Source organism: Sebastes fasciatus, chromosome 2, assembly GCF_043250625.1.
Source record: "Sebastes fasciatus isolate fSebFas1 chromosome 2, fSebFas1.pri, whole genome shotgun sequence".
Taxonomy (NCBI): domain Eukaryota; kingdom Metazoa; phylum Chordata; class Actinopteri; order Perciformes; family Sebastidae; genus Sebastes; species Sebastes fasciatus.
Window position 1 is genome coordinate 29,527,076 of NC_133796.1, and position 22,437 is coordinate 29,549,512.

The window sequence follows — 22,437 nt, forward strand, 5'->3', positions numbered from 1 at the left end:
CCCCCGACTGGAAGCGCTATTCCTGCTTATACAGTCAAATGACATCTGAATATACCTGTCATCGAATATGGTAATAGAGGGGGGCCGAGTGCAAACAGTGGACAAGCGTTTTGTTGCTGTGCAGGATCAGTGGCAACTACGGTAAAAAAACAAACTGTGATCACATCACAGCATTACAACACTATGATAGGAATAACAATCACAACAGCAACGACACACACAGAGCAATTCTACCATATGCACTTAATCATATAACTAGAATCATGTTCAATCACTAAATGCACCGTCACAAATAACCAATCCATCACTTTTGAATCATTTTCATCTAAACAGACAAAGGATTTTGTTATATGTAGAACACACTACAAATAACATGTTTACAATTTTGTCTTTTTTTTTATAACCATGTATGTAATGCTTTAAAACAGTTGATTGATGTCACAAGATAAGGGAAGCAATTCCAAATAAATTAAAACAAATTCTAATGAAATTAATTAGAATAATCAGATGAATGAAATATCTGCATGAGAGTATTTTTCATGTATTCTGAACAGAGCAATATACTGTTTCACTTTATTTTTCAGTTATGGTAAATAACCTAACTCCACCTTATGATTTTTTATTGATATATTTAATTTTTTAAAAATTTTAAAAATCTAGCTTTGGTAATTAACAAAAAAAGGAAGAAATAACTCTGACCACAAGTAATGAGTTCAAATTGAAAATGGCCTATTTTCAATTATTTTCAAAAAACGCTGTCCGTGGTAAAAACCATCACTCTGGTGGCACTTTAACAGCTCACAGATCTCATGAACGCAATACTCCGAGTATCACACACAGCCAGGGATGAGCATGAGATAATATAGTTATACAGCTACACCGAAAACACAACGTCTGACAAACATATATTTGAAATAGAATACGTAGAAATAAAGCCAATGACATTCCTATAGCGTTGCCAGGATCTGTTATAATTAAACATAAATATGACGATGAGACAAGACGTGGGGAAATCAGACAGGTGAGATGACAGTAAACATTTCTGCTGTCTTTGTTTTGTAACAGAAGATGGAGGGAGAGGGAGGAGGAAGAGGAGAGGAGTGTTACTGTCAGACAAGGGGAGGAAGGGAGATCACTCGAGTTTTGGCACAGCAGCCTATATACCTGCCCTATCCACTACTGCAACACCTTCTAATAACTGGAATCCAAAACACACACCATTTACTGTCGCAGACACAAAACATGTACAAAAAAAAGGAGCTAAATATGAATATTATCAGTGATTCAAATTAATCAACCCCTCTTTTCTCCCAGTGCTTTGCGTCTGCTCCTCTCCAGTCTGAAAGGTAGGAATCTGTTTATCTGACCTCTTCCTCTATGGCCCATGGCTATCTGACCCCTCCACCCAACCCCCCTCAAAACACTCCTATACCCTCAGCCCCCTTTTTTCCTCTCCTTTCTCTCACTCCCTGACAGCGTTGCTGTGTTTTATTATAAACCTGTTACCAGACTATTTTGTTTCTCCCATCCTAAACTAAAGCCAAAGTCTTAATCCTGCAAGATGCTGACAACCACAAGTGCTTTGTGTGGCTCCCCCAAAAAAACATACCAACACCAACAACAACAACAACTCCCATCACCCCTTTTTCCTCCCAGCTCTCTCTCCCACCATCATCCCTGGGCTGTTTTGCAAGGGGGGGTTTCCTCTCTTCTCTTTTTATCTCTGCTCTCACTCCATGACCCCTGTTCCCCCTGTTTCTTGCTGTCTGACCTCACCCCCCCCCCCCCCCCCCCCCCCACACACACACACACCACTCACCACCCCCCTTTCTGTTTCCCCCCACTGGTACACACATCCTATCCATGCCTCTTGCTCTGCTCTGCTCGCAAAACCTTCCTTTTTTCCCCTCTTTCTTTTTCCCGTCGCGCAAACATATCCGAGTCTGACTTCTTAATTCTCGCAGCTTCCCATCCGAAAAGCAGTGGCTATTTTTGAGCATATTTAAAAAGGAGATTTTCGGCTTGCAATTACACCTATACACGTGAAGATAACACTTCTTTATTTTTTTCCCGTTTTTTTGGAGAGGTTTGGTGCCATAGATTTTTTTTTTTTTTGAAAGGCCCAGTGTAGAGAGTGTGTTGCCTATATTCTATTTTGGTTTCTGTGGAAGATATCTTGTGTAGTTTCACTTTTTAAAAAAAACAAATTCCACAAATGTTAACTAGTCTAAGCGGCTACTAAATGCAATGCAGTGACCTATAGCTTTAGCCTGGACCATAACTTTAAGTTTCCGGCAGTAACTTTGGAATGATTATGTCTGCCTTAAGGTCAGACTAATAGGGCAATGTTTTGTTTTCATTCCGGTCAGCATTTCTCGGGGAAAAAAGTCAGATACGGTAGCCAAGTAGTTGGAGGCAGCAGCAGCAGCAGCAGCTCCAGCAGCTCCAGCAGCTCCAGCAGCCTGAACCAGGTCTGTCTGAACCATGTCTCTCTATCTCCCCCTAAAACCACATGTCTGCTCTCAGACTCTCAGGCTGTCCGTGCACAAGGTCCTGCTGATCCGCTGCTTGTCATGGAGGAAGGAGACCCGGGGCTTCGTTTATATCTCAACACACCACCACCACCACCACCACATTCACATAACACACACACACACACACACATAGAGTGCTCGCAAAACCCCTTTGCACGCACTCATGCACGCATCCACACACACATACACATACGTCGATCGATTTGCATGTGACTTCGTCAGGGAATGAGCAAGAATCGACTTAAAAAAAGAGGCAAACAGCGATGAAAAATTAAAAAAAAGACACAAGATGGACAAAGTGGGGTAAAAAGAGTAGCTATAGAGGAGCTGAGAGAGAGACAGGGCGGAGGGATTGCTGAAGGAGACACACAGAGAGACGTGTCGGACAAAAAATGTGTTTATCCAAGAAGAGGATTTTTTATAAGCAAACGACGGTGATGACCCTGGAAGTGTGAAATCTGTGCAAAAATGAGAGAAAAAGCTGGGAAGATGTTTCCCCCCCTTTCACCGGACGCTCACGGACGCACAAGGCTGGACTTGGAGCTCCTTCTCTGGGCTGCGCTCTTGTGGAGCTGCCGCTGCTCTAACCAACCTCCGGTCCGCTTCTCCACACAGCAAACCCCCGCTTTCTTATCGCATCTGTGCCTCAAAAACACGTCTCTCCACACCCATAAGCCCTCCATAGCTTCTTCTCTCGACACCCACCGAAATGCAACACATTTGCTTTTAAAAAGCGTATTTTTCTTTCTACGGTTCAACTGCTTTGGAGAGAGGATCGCTTGTGTCTTGCCCATTTTCTTATCTTCCATTCATGAAGGAGGAGAGAGGACGAACGCTGATGTAAACACAGGTAAAACGCTACGAAAATACAAACAAATAGAGAATAAAAACCCTTAAACTACTTGCATGAAATGAAACTTGTGATCGCCAGTCATTTCCTCACAATAATGTGAGAATTAAGCCAGCTCCGGAACAGATATAAGAGATTCAGAGAAGAAGTGTGTAGCGAAAAGAGAATAGGAGGATCGTGGAAAAAACACAGAGAGAGGAGGAAAAAGAAGACAAACGCAAAGTTGAAACTTACAATTTCTCGCTGCCGCTTTGTGATCCTCGCTTTTTAATCCAGTATTGAGATGATTTAGCTAAAGATCCCATCAAGGCAAGTCCCCCTTTTGGTCAGTTTGCGCTTAGGGTGGTAAAAGAAAGATCATTGTTGTTGCGGGAGTGTAAAAAAAAAACCCGAAGTAGGTACTATTAGTTGTTAAAGGCAATATAAAAATAATTTGGATGCAAAGCAGTGCGGATGAGTCTTGTGTTAGAGGGAGCGAGGAAGAGGTGAAAGTGAGATCTGATGATTGAAAAGAAAAAACTCTTTGGATCTTTATTCCTGCTAATTAGTTTCCTGCAAAAAAATGGCTGTGATTAATTCAGTGCGCATGTGCTTCATTACACAGGCACGAAGGGAAGGGCTAATTAGCCGCCTTCTGGATCAATAAGATTCAGCAAAGGAGAGAGAGAGGCAGAGAGAGGGAGGGAGGGAGGTAGAAGAGAGGAGGGAGGGAGGGATGGATAGATACAAGTAGGAAGAAAAAAAAGAGGAAAGTAATGATCAGGAATTGAAAATATGGAATTAAGAACAGCGGAAAGTAAGAGTTTGATTAGACGGAAGACAGTGAGAGAGCTCGAGCAGCCGCAGCACGCTCAGCAGCCCGCGCGCACACACACTACACAGCTTCATCCGCTTTTTACACTTTTTAAACGTTTTTCTCCCGTTTTTTTTGCTTTTTTAAAATCAAACATATGCACATAGTTTTGCCACTAAAAGTACATAAGCGATCGGGCTTTATTTTACTCTATGTCTTTCAACCCGAGTCTGTCATTTTAGTCGCGTACAAAGCTGCACACTTTACTCTACAGTTACTTTACAGTCAACTTATTGAAATACATATAAGCGAGTTACGGCGGGTGTGTAGTGACCAAACTGGAAAACATGAGATTCTTCAGCATAGTATATAACACACTTGTAAACAACTATCGTGTTGGGAAAAACAACTAAAACAAAACACTTGCCAAAGAAATGAAAGCATGTTTAAAGAGATTTACATGTATATATGCAAACGTGTAGTGTAATAGGCTGCCTCGGTGTTTCACTATTGTAATCTGAAATGAACGGAGCTTGTCGGCTCTATAGTGGATATTATCACAGCTGACACTGTGTTTGTATTGAAAATATATTTTAAATATTAAGAGAAACTTGCTCAAAGACAGAAGTTGACGTTAAATCGTCGTGATGCGTAAAATTCATAAATGTAAACTTTGGTAAACTTGATTCAACCTGTACACAACATAGTGAAACCCCCTGTATGTGTTTATATTGCATAAAAATATGAATTTAACGATGACAGGCTTTATGATAAAGAGATTTTAAACAAAACTTAGATGTTCCTAAACTCACATTAGTGTGTATTCATTGGAATAAAACAGTCAAATTAAACTGCATTTTAAAAAGTGAAATTATAAAATATGCCATAGATGACGGAGATGACGCAAAAGACGTGTCCTTTTATACAGTTTACTGTCACCTCAAAATATCAATAAGTTCCAATGCACTTTATAACAATATATTGTAATATAAAAAAATGGTTCCAGTGATATGGGAGGGCATTCACACACACAAAGCACAAAGGTTGAAAGATTTTTCCAGTGAAATTGGGGAAACTCTTGAGAGCTGCTTTGTATTGGGAGGTTACAGTATGCAAAGCATGTCCAGCTCTTTTTTTACAAATACTTGTGGAAGCTCCATTGTGTCCTATATGGGTGTGACGATTTATTAAAATTTTTACAATACGTGTCGCGGGTGTTTAGAAAATATAAATAGCTTTATAGTTGTTAGCCAGCACACCAGTGAGAGAGAGGCTGTGACACAGAGAGGGATGATGGTGGAAACAGGTTATCGTGACATCTATTAGGAAACATCCTGTCAATACATGCAGGTTCTTCTAAATAATAATGATAATATTATTAATAATAACAGTATGCATGTGTGACAAGGTGACAGTTGTTTGGTCAGCTCCGGCCTGCATGTGCATTCAATGATATTATGACAAGGAGCCCAGATGGTCAGTGTCTTATCCCATTTTTCATGTTTTCCTTTATGATCAATACCAACATGTAACATTTGTTGAGGTTTTTCATAATAATCTTAAAGTACTTCGCCTCTAACTGATGTCCTCTTGTTTCCTCCGAATGAAAAGACTGTATTGCAAAAAAAAAAAAAAAAAATCAACCTCTCTTTGTTATGATAATTTTATTGTTGATTCTCTGAGGAAATGGACAATCCCTCACTCTCAGTATATATACGCACACTTTTCTGGGCAAACAGCTCCATATAGAGTCCTGGTCCACTGGATGCTATAGTGGCAGCTCTCACTGATCACATAACGTGCTGTGTTTATTGAAACAATACGCATTTCATATAGTCTGCGCCTATATATAGTGAATTCCGATACAGAGTTATAATAGGTAAAAAACGGCACAAAAACGTGCTCCAAACACGCTATGGAGCTTAAAGTGGCCATAACACAGCAGTGTATAGGAGAGATAACTGGGTTAATAAAACGGCCTGGGATATATTTATTTTTTTGCATGTGTGTTGGATAGAAATGCATGGCATAGATAAATCTAATGCTTGTTTTTATTTTGTCTAAGATTGCACTGATATGTTAAGCAGCTCGTGATGTTGCAGTGAAATATATATAGGCTATATTTTATATTTTCCAAAGGCCTTTTGACTTAAAGGTTAGAGAGGTTATGGAACACCCATGGGACGCTGCGTTTCCACAGATCCAATAGCAAATATCCCTCAGAGGAGCCTATGAAAATCAAACTTCTTATATTGTAGCCTATATGACCAGCTCTCCATCTCTCTCTCCATCTCTCTCTCTCTCTCTCTCTGCTGCTAGAATATAGGCTATGTTGTTCTGTAACACGGCATTTCCTCAGCACTTGCCATCAATAAGCCGAGGCATGCAGCCACTGATACCTGGTTTTTAAGCATTGTAGCATGTGCTGCTGCTGCTGTGTGGCATGCAGGACAAAAAAACACAAGAAAACTGCGTCAAAACAGAGCGCATTTTTGTGCAGCATGTGAGAGAGAGAGAGAAGCACAGACTGCAGGAATCTCGAGGATTTGTGCTTGTCTGTGTGCTCTCTCGGGAAGAAGAGATTGTAAAAATGAATAGGTTGAAAATAGCGTGCGAGGGGAGTTTAAAGGGGCTAGGAGATAATAAAAGAGTGTGAGGTGTAATTTGAGGCTTTGGAAGAGGCATGCTTTTGAGCCTTAAAGCAGAACAATGCAAACTTCAGTTTACAAATTTACGCAAAAGGGGCCTTGATTGACATGACTCCACCAGTGACCATATTGAGTATATATAGGCTAAGTCAAAAGAAGAGCAGCCAGACAGACGGAGGCCTTGATGTTTTTTAGGGCCCATGCATCAGTGGAAAAGGGGGTAAAAAGGGGGGAAGTGACAGAGAGTCTGAAGCTTTTGTGTTATAGCTGCGTTCAATTGCGCCTCTCTGTGGGAAGGAGAACTGTCCACGTGCCAGCCTCAATAGGCGCACATTGATGAGTGGCATTGCAAATTCAACACAACCTGTGGCTATGACAGCCCGTGGATGTGACAAAGAAAGGCAGAGTGGCTTAAAAAATGCTAAATGCATGCGTGGATGTGGGGGCCACATGAATGAATGCGCTTGACCATCAACCAGAAGGAACAAAAAACAGCCTATTCATGACAAGAAGGGGGCATGTGTGCACTATACTTGTCAACTTTTTTTTTAGAAATGCCATTTAATTTGAATGTCTTCAAATTAAACTTATTTTATTTATGTATGAGCTATATTGTGCACGTGTACACGCATGCATGCGCAAACCCACCCCAGACAAAGCACAAAAGGGAAACAGAGGAAATGTGCAAGGGGGGTGAAAAGCATTTAAAGATGGAAAAAAAAGCTGCAATCGACAAAAAAGTCCTATAACTTTATAAAGAGATAACGACCATTATATTCCGGAGGATTTGGGGGGGATTTAAGATGCTTTATAGGGCTGCAATATTAACAAGGAGGGGTGTCAGTCATATATCATATATTCAGGCTGTATTGTAAACAGAGATGGAAAAGGGCATCAGACGTTCTTTGGGAAACAATCTGGGTGAGATTAGGCTTTGAGCATATTTCTAAATAAAAAGCAGTGTATGTAGGTGGACTGGAAAGCTCAGAGTGGGACACATGACTGGACTTATTTTTTAAAATGAAAAATAAATTGGTGTTTTTACTTTAGTAGCGAAGGTTAATGAAAAGTAAAGATGGCAAGTGCTCAACTGGGCTGCAAGTTTCCTATAGAGGGCTTAACTTACTTTAGTATTTTTTTTGTTTGTGAAATAGAGACGATTTAAAAAAAACAAATAAAAAAAAACCTTTAATTAATAGAATATCAGTACAGCAATTTGTATCTATAACTTGTTAGAGAAAAAATGTAATTTAAAAAAAAATATTTATATTATATTTATTTTCATATTAGTTGTTGTTTTGTCTTTTTTTATAATCTCCGACTGAATGAAATAGTTAAAGTCTGCGCTGTTTACCACCACATCTCTGCACACATTATGAGAATGTGCATGGCTGGTGTCCGGCTCTCTCCATGCTGGTGCTGGTGTCTGGGTGGATCTATAGGGTGGATAGGGCAGCGCAGCCAGGTGCAATGGGAGCGCCCTCTTATGTTCAGCCTGACCACTGGGATCAAGCAGCGCATCAACTCCTTCACAGGAGCCAAGCAGCGCCTGCGGACCAGCTGCTCTCTGCTGCTGCTACAACGCGCACCTTTTATTCTAACAGCACATATTAAACTGCTGCCTCGCGTGTGAAGGATGCAAATCAACACGGTCGCGGTCAAAAAGAAATGGCAGACTTTATGAAATCACAAACATTTTACATAAACATTTCACCTGCATATAGTTGCTCTATTAAGGATTGTCCGATACTTTTTTAATAAGCCACATAACTGTTACAACACAGATCAGACTTGAACTTGGTCCAATTAGTGGAGCATCCTGGAAAAATCCGCACAGTTGATGAACTAAATTTATACTCAGAAAATACAGAATTTAAATAAAAAATATGTAGGTAATATTTAATTAGAAATGAACTTTTTTAGAGTGATTATGATTTGTCTGTGACGGTATAGATGTTTTACACTCGAGATGATTTTTCCACCATCATGGTTAAAGCATATTTCCCTGGTGGGAAAGGTTTTTTACTTGTGCATTTTATTTATTCGACTTTATTTTCAAATATTTCAATACTGCATCCGCCATGTGGCCTCGTATACTTTCCATGTTTTATCCTCGTGTCATGTTTGGCACACGGAGGATGTTCTTGAGGTGGAGACAACTCAGTGTGGTGACATTTTGTTGTGTGCAGCTTTCTGTATCAAACTGAAATGCAAACGTGTGTAATTTGTAATTGCTGCTGTTTTTACTTGTCTTCCCTGTATTATATATGTATTATATGTATTATGTCAAATCATTTATTCATCATTCAACTGTTTTTTTTTTACTTTATTAGAAATGCAGACATGTATCCCTACAGTAGAAATCTGCCTTCACAGTGTTTTATATGACTGAATTGTGCACTGTTCATATTGGTGGATATTTTGTTTATTAAAATGTTATGTTAAAAGCATGTGTGTTGTTGTTTTTTTTCTTGTTTGTTTGTGTGTTGTTTTTTTGTTCCAGATGTTCTGTATGTATTGAATGTTTTGGCTAATGTTTTTCTATTTGTTAACTCAATTGTTAATATTTTATTCTAAGTAAATAAAAAACATTAATATTAAAATGCTCCTTGGACAAAATTCGATGTACCATCTGCCCGTTTTTTTTTGTTTGTTTTTACACATTTTAACATTGAAACATTAACATTCAAATATTTCTAACGAAAATGTGAAATTGTTTCATGCATGTTAATGTTGGATCGTATGCAAACCAGCAGCACAGGAGCAGACCTGCGGTTTGAAGTGAAAAACAGGAGGTGTTTTCTGCTGCTGCTGTTGTGATTTTTAGAGTTTGGAATAGAGAAGAAAAAAAAAAAAAAAAAACGAACCCTAACGAGCGGCCGTCTGGTCAGTCTGCCTCATTTACATGAGAAACAAGAAGGCATATCAATTCCTCTCTGCCTCTCATCCATTTACTCGTCCTGCCAGTACTACCTTATTAATGATCCTATGCATTATTCAAAAACAGTTTGGACGTTTGGATTTTTAGAAGAATAGTCGTGTTAACACATAATCAATCCAGATGTGATGTCTGTCTGCCAATATGTGAACAATGTCGAGGAACAATCCCAAATGTCCGATGTTTGCTGACTTTACTTTGATTGTCCGGATTATTTCATCCTGACCGGTGTGATCACATCGAATAAAAGAACACACACACACATCAGACACACACACAGACAGACACCCCCCCACACACACCCCAAATCCACCCCAAAAAAAAAAGAAAAGCGTGGCCCTCTCTTTCTGTCTTACTCCCTCCTTCCTCTGTATGTGTGTGTGTGTGTGCGCGTGTATGTGTGCATGTAGGATAGTGTGTGTGTGTGTGTGTGTGTGTGTGTGTGTGTCTGTGTGCGTGTAGGATGGTGTGTTTGAGTGTGTGTGTGAGGGATCACGGTGTCACTTCATATATTCAAACGAGTCAGAAATATGAATAAATATACATTTTGACTCATTACTATTATGATGATTGTTATTATTATTATTATTATTATTGGTATACTATTATTACAGAAGTGCATAGGTACAAATGTCTCCCTAAAACCAATGTAGCAAAGAGACACACACACACACACACACACACACACACAAACAAACAAACACACACACACACACTACCACTAACAACAAACTGTATGTGAGCCTCAGTCCAGCCTTCATCACCTTCAATTTCATAACACACCTTTGTCAGAAAATCATCATTTTTGAAAATATTTTTTCTCCCTTACTTATTGATATTATTATGATATATCAGAGAATATAATTAAATGGTTCTGTTTATCTCTTTTTTTTCTTCTCCTTTTTGTTCATGTTTCAAAAGAAGATGCCTTATAGCAGCAGTTTGCCTGCTGATAGCCGTCAGATCTCAATATCTTACAAGTGCACCATAGATTCAGAGCTCACGAATAGCAAAAACACTCCGCAATAAAATGCGCAACAACACAAATAAATAGTGATGAAAACCAAACATAAAGGCAAGGGGTTAAAAGGTATGGAACCACAGTATTTGCTATTTAAAAATTGTCTAATAAATATGTAATTTCTTAATTATTTTGGGGCCCTTAAGTGAAGTAAATGTGAGAAAGGAAAGAAGTAAGCAGAGAGCAGGCCTTGTGATGATGCACATTTCAGTGAATAATGGAGAAATCCGGAGAGCTGCTGTCACAGACTCTTGGTGAGAGACTCTCCTGGGGTTTTTACGCGCTTTGGAGAGGCTCACTGAAACAGAGGGATCCCAAATCAGAGCCATATGACCACTGCAGGCTACAGCAACACGAGCTGGTGGTAAACCGACCCAAACACAACGCAGAACCCATCCAAACACCATGAACCTCCATGCTCGCTGCGTCTTTGCGCAAAAATATAACAAACTTAAAGAGAGTCATTTTCCTTGATGTGGAAGAAGAACCCCCGAACAACACGACGAGATGAAAGATGACAGGTGGAAGCGACACAGAAGGCAAATACACATCTAGGATACCGCCAGGGGTCAAATCCACATCCTCATGCGTCACACACACACACACACACACACACACACACACACACACACACAGCCTCTGGATGCCTCAGCATCATCTCTCTGCATGGCCTGGGTCAAACAACACAGCCATAATTCAAAGTTCGTCATAAATAAAGAAAAAAAAAACATCCAGTACATGCAGAATAAAATAAAAAATGCTTTTATACATTTCATACACAGTTTTAAATAAAAACGCCACAAGACAAGACACACCCAACAGATAATTATTACAGAACAAATCAGACATGAGTTTTAAAATTCAAATCAATGACAGTTAACATGAGGACATCATAATAATCTATATAATAAACACGAGTATAACCAATAAGTGCAATGAATAAAATGACAGATTTGTCCTTTACATACTCAGCGCATGGAGCCAGTTACGCACGACAACAACCGCACGCTCAGTGTGCGCTGCGATTCAAACAAAGTGAGACAAGTGGAAACGCAGACACATGGGTGGGACCATGCAGCGTTTTTACATGCGTGGAAATCAACAACTCACATCACACTGTTGCAGCACAACGCCCTGCATGCTGCTGCTGATGCAGGGACAGTAGGCTACAGATGTGCAGCTCATCTGAAGCCTCATCAAACCTCCAGAGCTGTGAGAAGGAGCCCCCTGGACCAAAAGCCACCTGGGGGTTTGTGTGTGGAAGTCATTTTTAGCCGGTCAAAGCAACTGAGGCAGAATTATGGATGTTTAACCCCTCGCTGCTCTCCTAAACTTTGCCTCTGTGGCAGGTGATCCCACCCATATTTGCTGTGGGTGGTGAGTTTGGGGAGGGGTCAGGGTCATGGAGCATTTGCTGTCCATCAACTGGTTTGGCCCCTGTGCTCTAAATACCTCAGTGGAGGTGAGCCCCCCCATCCACCCCACCCCACCCTACCTTTATAGCCTCAAGTGTTCCTGGAGCCAATAAAACCAAGTGATTAGTGGAGCTGTTCCTTTTTTTAGGTGTTAGCTCGTTAAAGGAGGTGTTTACTTTTGCATGACAGGCAGGAGGGGTGGGCTCAGACCTTCTAGACCAGGAGCCCTGCGCCGCCGGTCCATCTACCAAATACCAACGCTCTCTTACTACTGTATGCACATATGCAACACGAGACAACCAACGCTGACCCCCATATGAGAACTATGATGACTTTAAGGACTTTAAACATCTGCAACCATCTTGGACTCAAACCACTGGCGCACTTTACACTTACTTTACACCATACATCCTATATACCACTTTATAGACTACACATATGTACATATTACATTTATTTATTGCACATACTACATTTATGTATTGACGGACTGCACACACTATGTTCACCCATTCACTCTGTATCTTTTATATCTCTATTATTGTTTTTATCATTTTTGTATACCTTTATACCTCTCCTGTGTTTCACTCTGTTTGCTGATGTTGCTGCTTTGACACCTGAATTTCCCTCCGGGGATTAATAAAGGTTCATCTTATCTTATCTTATCTTTAATAGACTGAGCTTTTCAACTTGGATTGAGCGTTATCACGCTGGCAGTCAGAGGCCTTGCATACACGACACCCAAAGAGTGACACCTGTATCCTTTGCTACCTGCACAACCAGCCAACACGGCCTGCTTTCTCCCCAACATCACTTTTGTTTTATGAATTTGTGCGCAACAGTCGGCTGACCAGAAATAAAACCCTTCACCTATAATTCAAACACATATACTTTTTATTTGTTCTATTCTTCAGGTACAACAGAGAGTGAATCGTGGTCCTCTCTTCACTGTGTTAACACACACACACACACACACACAGGCATTCACATGAGTGTGACTGACCTCCCGTTAGAAGAAATTAACAGTTTAATACTAATTCTGTCAGATATGTGGTTATAATTTGTGATGTGCGTCTCTACAACCTTGTACAATCTCAGCTGAATCTAATCCAGTTAAACAAGTTGTTTTGCTGCTTATAAAAGGCAAAAAGATATCAACATGAAAAATTGTCTTTGAATTCCGAAAGGTCACACCCTCCCTGTGGTCAAATGACAGACAGAGATGTGATATTCTCTTTCATAGCTCAGAGGAGAAAATGTGCACGTTGGATAACAGACGCACATTAATTCACTTGGTGGCAGCTCGTGAATTCATCTGGAGTCATCAAGCTGGTGTCTTGCTCACCTTGAACTTGAATTACAAGTGAAATTTGCAGTGATTTTATGAATAAATTAGCTATTTTTAAGGTATATTTTTTTGCCGTAACAGAACCTCTTAAAACACCTCACTGTGTCCAGTTTTTAAGCAGCTATTTGTTGATTGAGGATTCCTTAAATCCAGCCGATAATACAAAACATGTGATTCACAAAAATAACTTTTCAGTCCGGATGTTATGAAATGTTTTATTTATATGTAATGCAATTCTATATCTTTCCTTTGTTTGTAGTGTCTGAAGATTGTGGTTTCATTTGAGAATGCAAACCAACACATTATCCACACCATGAATGCATTAGATCTACCATGTTTATTCTGCATTTTGTATTTTCATGAATGTATTGCATTTTCTGGTTTGTATTAAATTCTGTGGCGTATGTCAGTCAACAATTTTTATATCTGTTTTTATCGAATTTGACAAGACATGTTGACTCGAAGGAGAAACATAAGAAAAGATAGGGGTTACACTTTTAATTGTAAACTAAACTGTCATATGCGGAGATGAGTCATATGGTGAACTTGATATTTTCTCCTGACCCCAGTCAAGTATTGCAGTACCTGCCAGAATCCACTGTATTTCTCTGTAAACTATACACTGATACAGTGGAATTGTGAGATATATCACCAGTTCTTGTGCATTTTGAACATCCACGTGAGATATAAAGCATGTAACGAGAATGATAACCTGTGTTTTGTCTGTTTTTTGATCTTGTGTTTTTGAATATGTGCAAATACATTTCCTCAGGAAGAAAAGGGGGCGAGACGGAGGAAACTGGCTTTAACGTATTCTGTTTAGAATTGTAAATGTATTGCATAGGCCCTGCTGTCCAATTACATATATCTTTCATGTATGAAATCATGCATGTCTTTTGCTCTAAAAGGGGGAGGGCTGGCACAAAGGGAGCAACCCCGACTGCAGCAGAACAGTGTGCAGCCCACATGAAAAATAAAGTCTAGTGTCGGAGCCCTGGAGCCCTGGGCGAGGAGCGCAGCTCCATCAGCACACAGGCCAGGGAGGGGAGCTGCTTTCCTCCACACTGGAGCTCCTGCTGTATTATCCTTGTCCTAATGTGAGGCAGGCTGACCCTTTGGGTCCTAAATCGGACTTTCCAGAAAACACATTTCAGATCACGTCCTTAATTAGCTCAGACGATAAATATTGTTTCTTGCGCTTTCAAGTGTTTTATTTTTCCTCCATACTAAAAATAATCTTTAAAGATGCAGGAGAAAGAAAAAAAATGATGTCTGTTTATCTATTTATTTTCTCCTCTTTCATTCTCATTTTCAAAACAATGACTTGCTGCTGGGTACTAAATTTCAGTGACCCAAATTTTGTAAAATGACTTTGAACTTTTCAAACAAAGCTCTTTAGATCCTTAACGACATCTCATTCAGTGTGTCCTGCTGCTTTCACTGTCATTTCTTATTACAGTATATTCATATGATTGTATAAATACTTTTTTATTTTTAATTAGGCCTATTTTCAAGGCAAAAATACTGCTGCTTATCAGTTTTACCTTTAGTATGATGTGAAAGGGATGCTCTGCCACACAGGTGCAAAGATTCATCTCAATATCCTTGAATTATATCCTGTCAAAAAATAAAATCACTCAGGTTACCTAATCAAGCAGAATAATTCAATATAGTCCAGATAACCTGGGATCAAGTCTTAATCACTGACTGAAAATGTGTTATCAGTCTTCCGCAAAACAACTGGGAAACCAGGCCCTATAATAAAACTAGAAGAGTGACGCTGAGCCAAATCAATTTCAAAGTCGCTCTGAATGGAAATACTCATTTCACAAGCATGTGCTACGAAGCCCAAAAAGTGCACGCATGCACCCGAAATGTGCCATCTTTGCACATTTCTGATACAAGACTCAAACACATATACTGTTTATCTATTCTTATACACACCACACACATACCAAACACAACATACACCCATCTGTAAACACACACACACAAACAGCGGTGACATTTTATCAGCTAGAAAATCACTTTTGTCCCCTCAGTAAACTAAAAAACACCCACGTCTTGGAACATCCACACATCCCATCGCTGACAGCATTACTGATAACTGTTATAGAAATAGTACAGTGTGCTGTAGACGTGTCACTGTGTGAAAGCATAAATAAAATGTATTTCATATCAATGTGAAAATGTGTTTTTTTTTGTTTGCACATTTACATATGTTGGCCTACAGGTTTAGTGTATGCACAGCATGTCCACACAGTGTGACATATACAGTAGGTAAGAAGAATATGCTCTTGTATGTGTGATACACCTGGGCCTGTGTCATGTTTCTAGCACATTTTGCTTTGGCTGGTCATTGGACAAATCTGTCAGAGGCCAGTGAAGAACCCAGGTCGAGCGTCTATCAACCAGACAACCTCAACATATTCAGAGCCTCTAATCTGAGAGGAACAAACAGGTGAGCAGAGCATGAAAGCGGGGCATTTATCAGCCAGCCTTTCCTTTACACAAACTCTGAAGCTATAGGCTAACCGTGTGGGGGGACACAGGCTGGGGACAAGTTAGCTTCAAAGCCCTGACGAAGTTAAAGGGCTTAGGGCCTGGACAGCAGGAGCAAGGGGGACTTCACAGCCTTACCTGATGGGGTTTTTGGTCTGAGTTGCCACCACGCGGAAGCCTCTCTGACTGCGTTTCCTTTTCAAGTGTCTGTTTGAAGTCAGCAGGCAGAAAGGTCACGCCCTCTCGGTCACAGCAGGTCCGTCGAAGCAACGGTGGATGGCCGGCGGCTATTGCTAACGTTCAGACTTTCGTCTCTTTCTTTGTATACAGGAAAAAAAAAAAATAATAATAAAGGAGAATGTAAAGCTATCGATCCGGTGCCTGGGCACCTTGAGAAGTTTTGGTGATATACTCCTAGAATTCCAGGTATTTCCAGGGTTTTCCAAAGCTATAGGGTTTGGGATTTAGGGACTCCCGGGTCACAAGAAGAGCAAGTCAGGATGACGCCATCACCTGGAACGAGAAACAAAAGGGAGAACAGAGTCAGAAACATGATTTGAACATCATGACAGCAAAAAAAAAAAAAAAGTTCCACTACAGTCCTGTCAGTGTTTTCTGTAGCTCATCCCTGAAATCTGAGCACATAATAAATGTCTTTCAGGAGAAGCAAACCAGAGCAGTACGATACCATCAAGACTTCAAAATTAATCAGCTGTTTTTAGAGCCAACAAAATTAATCTATAATTATTTGTATGCTACTACTGCAGGAAAGCCTCTTATGATCTCACGATTACATTTAATAGCAAATGAACTGCTGTGCGTAATTTCTCTTCTCATACTGCTGAAGACTTTTAAAATGAGGAAGATTTCCGGAGAAACTTAATTTCCCTGTAACCAGAACAAGACATATTCCTGTAATGGCATATATAATTGCCTGTTCTGCAGAGGATCTCCCGTATACGACAACAAAGTCTCATAGACAATACATATTTATTCAACTGTCAATTCCAGCAATGAAAAAAAAAAAAAACATGTAAAAAAAAGACTTTGAATTCCACATGGGCCTGGTTTGTGAAGATGGGTAAATATGCTTGTCATATGTTCCAATAGTTCCACAGCGACAGAGATTTAGTTAGGGAATACAGGCGGGAGAGGCAGACAGTCTCTGATAACTGAATAGCTCTTTTGAAGCCACTTCCATTTGGAAACGTTGTGCGATTATTTTTACCTCTGTGGTTAGACTTGAGTTAAAGCCCATGTTTAATTGTTCCCAAGAGTTCTTATTGTGGTGCTGATAAGGGGCTCGGGGAGCAACATTTAAAACTGCAACAAAAATAACTAGACTCTTGCTCATTGGCCACAGGTCTGAAAGAGTGACAACAGAGGATCCACACAGCAAAGAGAAAGAAAGACAGGTAGAAAGAAGACAGACAGGTGCAGAGGCCTTGTGTGGTTATGATGGGCTTGCATCTGAAGCTTTTCAGAATCACATAGCTTCTGTTTGAAATTTGATAATGATCCTTTTAAGCCTTAAATAAAGAGCATACAGTACTTGCTAATCAATAAATAAATAATATTCATGACAGTGTTTTGTCAGCAGACAGAGAGCAGCGCCGTTAATTTGTCGTCTCTCTCTTCCTCTCTCTCTCGCTCCGTCCGAGGCCACGACTTCACGGTTTGTCAGGGCGACCTGTGGGAGTGTGTGTGTGTGTGTGTCGGATCAATAGCCCACCCACAGCAGAGCCGCGGGCCATCCCTGACCTGGGCTATTGATTAGGCCTGGCTCAGCTGCCAATAGCAATGTGCTGGATGTGACACCGGGCTAAGACAGGAGCCGAGGAAAGGGGGATTCTGAATTGCCAGTGGCAGCCCCACAGCACACCGCAGATAAAAGTCAATTCCACTTAACCAAATCACTGACAACTAAATAGTTAGCAGACAGAAGAATGCAGAGAGTCTCTGATGGCGGCAGCTGGATGGCTTCGGGGATTTCCTCGCCCCTGACCTGTGTCGGGGAGCACAACAGGCCATGGGAGAAACACTGTGACATACGCGGGCCGTGTTTGTGCAGGCTGCGTGACCTCTGCCTGCATGTCAGTCTGGTCACTTCTCACTCTGCAAGTTACACCTGCGTCACTGAAACATCAGGGACACCTAATACATTATCAGGTCTTTATTAATGATTCCAAGTTCACTTCATTTTCTTACAGTATATGCAAATTAATCTACAAATAGAATAATCCAATAATTTGAAAGAGATCTGAAGTATGATTTTAAGCATCCAGTGAAGGAGGCGTAGAATAGTGTTTATACAGCATGACTGTTTATTCTCGCTGCAAATCATCAGATGTTTTAAAAGCAGCTATTAACCTGTAAGCTTTTTACAGTAGTGTTTCGTGTGCCTGCATGCACACACGTGTAATGCAGTCCCTCTGAACTTGTCAGACTCCTTTCGATCCATCTTGCTCCCAGTCATTACCAGTCCATATTAGAGTAGTTTACATGTCACTTTACCGGTCCTTTGCCTCGTGAATGTAATTCTGTGGCCACTGCCTCCTTGTGCATTCAGCACCTATCTATGGCTCCATATCTCTCCCAGTAATTGCTGAGTGACAGAAAGGCAATACTGACCACTTCATTATAGGACAGCCAGACTGACTGGACACTGGCCTCTTGGCTCCAGGTCACCGTGGCCAGACTGACCTTATCTGCCCAGGTCGTCAGGGGTCAGTCACCCAGAATTTATAAGGACTTTACTAGAGTTGCCGTGGGTGCCATACAGCAAGGTCGCCTGACCCCGGCGGACTGCTTATATCAGGTATTGATTGCAGTTTGTCTACTTCAGTTGAGGCCGGACTAATCTCCCAACACTAGGGTCTCGGGGGCAACGGCTTCAGTGTAAAGTTAAGTATTGGAAGTAACAAGAATGATAGTGGGGCGAGTGGATACTATAACCTTAAGAGGGACACAACAAGAGTTGTGGGGCTTTGGGGTTTAAAAAACAATATGTGTAAGATCAGGGACGTGTAGTAGCAGGACAGGAAGTTCAAACCTGGAAAAAGGTTCTATTCTTAGGGTGCTCTTGGGGGATAAAGCTATGTGCATGACAATTTTACTGAGGGATGAAATAAAGGATGTTGTAGCAGGATATATTGAACAACTGCAGTACTGTACTTGGACTGAATGAGGGTCTGAGAATGTGGTCTTCTACACAGTCAGGATACCAATCATCTGTGTGTGAATTCAACACGTTCACGTTGCTTTGAATTGTTTTGTTTTCTGTTGTTTGCTCCTAAGACGGTTAAGTTAAAGGAAGAAGATATTGATCACTACTTATAGCTAGCTGATTCTTTTGTTTTTTTTGCAGCTGGATTAATGAATCTCCTTGGGAACGTCTGTCTGTCAACCATCTTTAGCTACCACATATATGGATAAAGACATGTGATTGTTAGTCTGCAACTGAATGTGTATTTGTGTGTGCGTCTGCACCGGCTTGTGTCTGCGCGAGACCCTTTATGTACATACTAAAGCATCCCTGATGCTCGTTAGATCTCGTCTCTCGGCAGCTGCTTGGCACCGCTCATATTAAATCACAATAATGGCAGATGAGCTCTCGCGCTGGAGAGACAAGCATCTGTTTGAAACTGCACTTTATTACACTTTGTTCCTTTAATCAAAAAAAAAACTACGCGAAAAGATAACCCGGTTTTAAAAATCCCAGATAAACAGCAACGATTGCATCTTTAAATAATAAATGATCCCCTGCCTCTTACAGACGGGAATATAACTGAAAATAATTGAAGACAACAATGTCCTATAAGAGCAGCACTCGAGCAGTGCTGATTCAGACTCCCTCATAACTTCAAACATTCAGTCATAAAGTATGGATAATCCGTAAAAGAAAGGCGTACGTCTGTTTACAATTTCCTTCTAATTAAGGCTACAGGATGGGGTCTACCTTTGTTAAAGTTGATGTGTGTTTGTTAGACTTCCTGAGAAATTGTACCACTGGCAAATTAGAGGGTGGAATACAAAACGAAACAAACAATAACACTCTAATATGATCTGCAGTCAAGGAATAAATATTTCACAATCTGTCTACATTTGACACACTTTCAGTCGAGAACAAAGGATTCCTAAACAACAAATTGCCCAAACTTGGTCTTGAGACAATAACCTTTTTGACCGGCGTTAATTCACAAAGTATGATAGCGACTTCCACTTCACATCTGTGTGTAATCTGTCCTCAATTTGTTTGGAATTTAAGGACATTTTGTTACTTCTTTTTTAAGTTAACGAGACATTTCTGTTGGCAGTCATGGAAGGGAGCAGATCAAGAAGGTAACAAACAAAAATCAAGATAGTAAGGCACATTTAATGACGCATGTGAAAACAATGAATGGGACAAAACTTAAAGGTGCTAAATACGGGATTGGGAGCATTTCTATTGCCTCTCTATGGCTCTCAACATGGCGACGGTAAGCCGGCGGCTCGCAGCTAACAAGTGCAAACAATGGCGAAAGTGCTGACATGGATAACAGCGTTTACCTGGCGGGGGAACCGGAAAGTGGGTGCTATGCTTCTGCGATGGTGTTATCAGTTGTAACCATCGTATGATAGTAGTTTAAAGCGGCAACCATGAGCTAGCCAGTGGGGCACGCTCACATAAACGAACATGCACTAGAAACACACACGGACAGCCCGTTGATGTCAACAAAGCGGGAAGAAGCTTGAATTGCAACCAGTGGGCAACTGTTCCAGGCACTGAAAAGTGAAGCCAATCTGAAGAGCATTAAACCTGCATTCTTTCTAATAGCCAGCAGGGGGCGACTCCTCTGGTTGCAAAAAGAAGTCTGATTGTATAGAAGTCTATGAGAGAATGACCCTACTTCTCACTTGATTTATGACCTCAGTAAATATTTATGGTCTCAAACGCTAGTTTCAAGTCTTCTTCAATACAGCATGATGTTCATTTAGTAAATTATGGTCCCATTTAGAGTCACATAGATGATAAAGCAGGGTATGATTTAGGGCGTGGCTACCTTGTGATTGACAGGTCGCTACCACGGCGTTGTCCGGTCTGGGAGTTGTCCGTGTTTTTGTCTTAATACTTTAGCCCTTTCATAGTGTGTTTTCAGTTCATGAAGTTTTTTGTGGTTGCCTAAAAATGTCTTATTCAGTTTTCAGCTGTATTTAGCTCCACCCTCTCGTGTCACTTCTGGTTGCAAAAACCAAGATGGCGACGGCCAAAATGCGGAACTCGAGGCTTCAAAATGGCAGTCCACGAACCAATGGGTGACGTCCACTTCTTATATACGGTCTATGATTACAACCTACACACAGACATTACTCCTCTATATCTTTACATAGTTATATAAAAGCTCTGAATATTGAATTTATCATTAATGGTGTGCTTCTTTATAACGACTGGTGCCCAGCTCTGATTAGCCTCTACATGGAGCCTGAGTGAATGACTGGTTCCATGTTCATATCCTTGAGATGATGACACACTACAGAGTTTTACCATGTAAGGCCAATGGTGAGGGTGAACTAAAGAGTATGAAAAATCAGGTAAGCGCCGTGCTGATGAAGGTGATGTTTCCCATTCTCCCTCTGTGAACCAGGCCAGCGGTGTGCTGTGTGTCTAAGAGGGATAAGGCGGTGCTTGATGATTAATCACTGAACATAATAAAGCTTCTCACCATGAGCACACAGTCCAGCTGATTCTATGATATGATTGGGGCCGATTAGAAAAGAGAAATAATCATTCCTTACAGTGCATTCATGGTACACTCTAATGATATCTTCTGATTGGACCTCGCGGAGAAGATAATAAGGGCCGTCTTCAGAATGGACTCTGAGATTATTTCTTTAACTTCATGAAATGGGGCCACGGGCCTGGATGCTGCAGATTTGAGGATTAAGATAAGCTGACCTTTCACATTATGTTGCCATGTATAAAAGATGAAGTTTACAGTCCCTCATCACATTAGACCTTATCAATGGTTGCCTCTGTGAAGCCCCCTTTGAACATCACAATGATTTTTCAGTATACAACAGGCCTCTACCCCCTAGTGTGGGATTACTGTGCTTGTGCGTGTATGTGTGTGTGTGTGTGTGCTGAAAGACGTGCGGTGTGGATGTGCATGCTCGCTTGTTTGGACAATACTAAAGCACTAATCCAGTGTAAAAACTCTATTCTATCTCCTTTCTTTTTCATGGTCATGTGGGACAAAAATAAATTAAAAAAAACTTGAGTCTGGTTGGTGAAATATTTAACGCCTCAATTTAAGAGATGTGGCCTGTTATTATAAAACAGGTTTGACAGCAATGGACTATTTGCACAGTGTTACTAGCAAACAATAAGTGCATATCAAACATTTTCTCT

At 40.6% G+C, this 22,437-nt stretch overlaps 1 protein-coding gene across 6 annotated transcripts in view; it reads right to left on the reverse strand.

Moving 5' to 3' along the window:
• Positions 1-22,437, reverse strand: part of zfhx3b (zinc finger homeobox 3b) — a 365,979-nt gene that overhangs the window by 144,018 nt on the left and 199,524 nt on the right. For 5 of the 6 annotated variants that reach the window (XM_074617828.1, XM_074617854.1, XM_074617862.1 and 2 more), the window contains exon 7: positions 16,188-16,562. The gene's annotated coding sequence lies outside the window, so the exon portion shown is untranslated. Of the gene's footprint in view, positions 1-3,618; positions 4,068-16,187; positions 16,563-22,437 lie in introns of those variants that run through there. The other variant, XM_074617846.1, reaches the window with a different exon arrangement.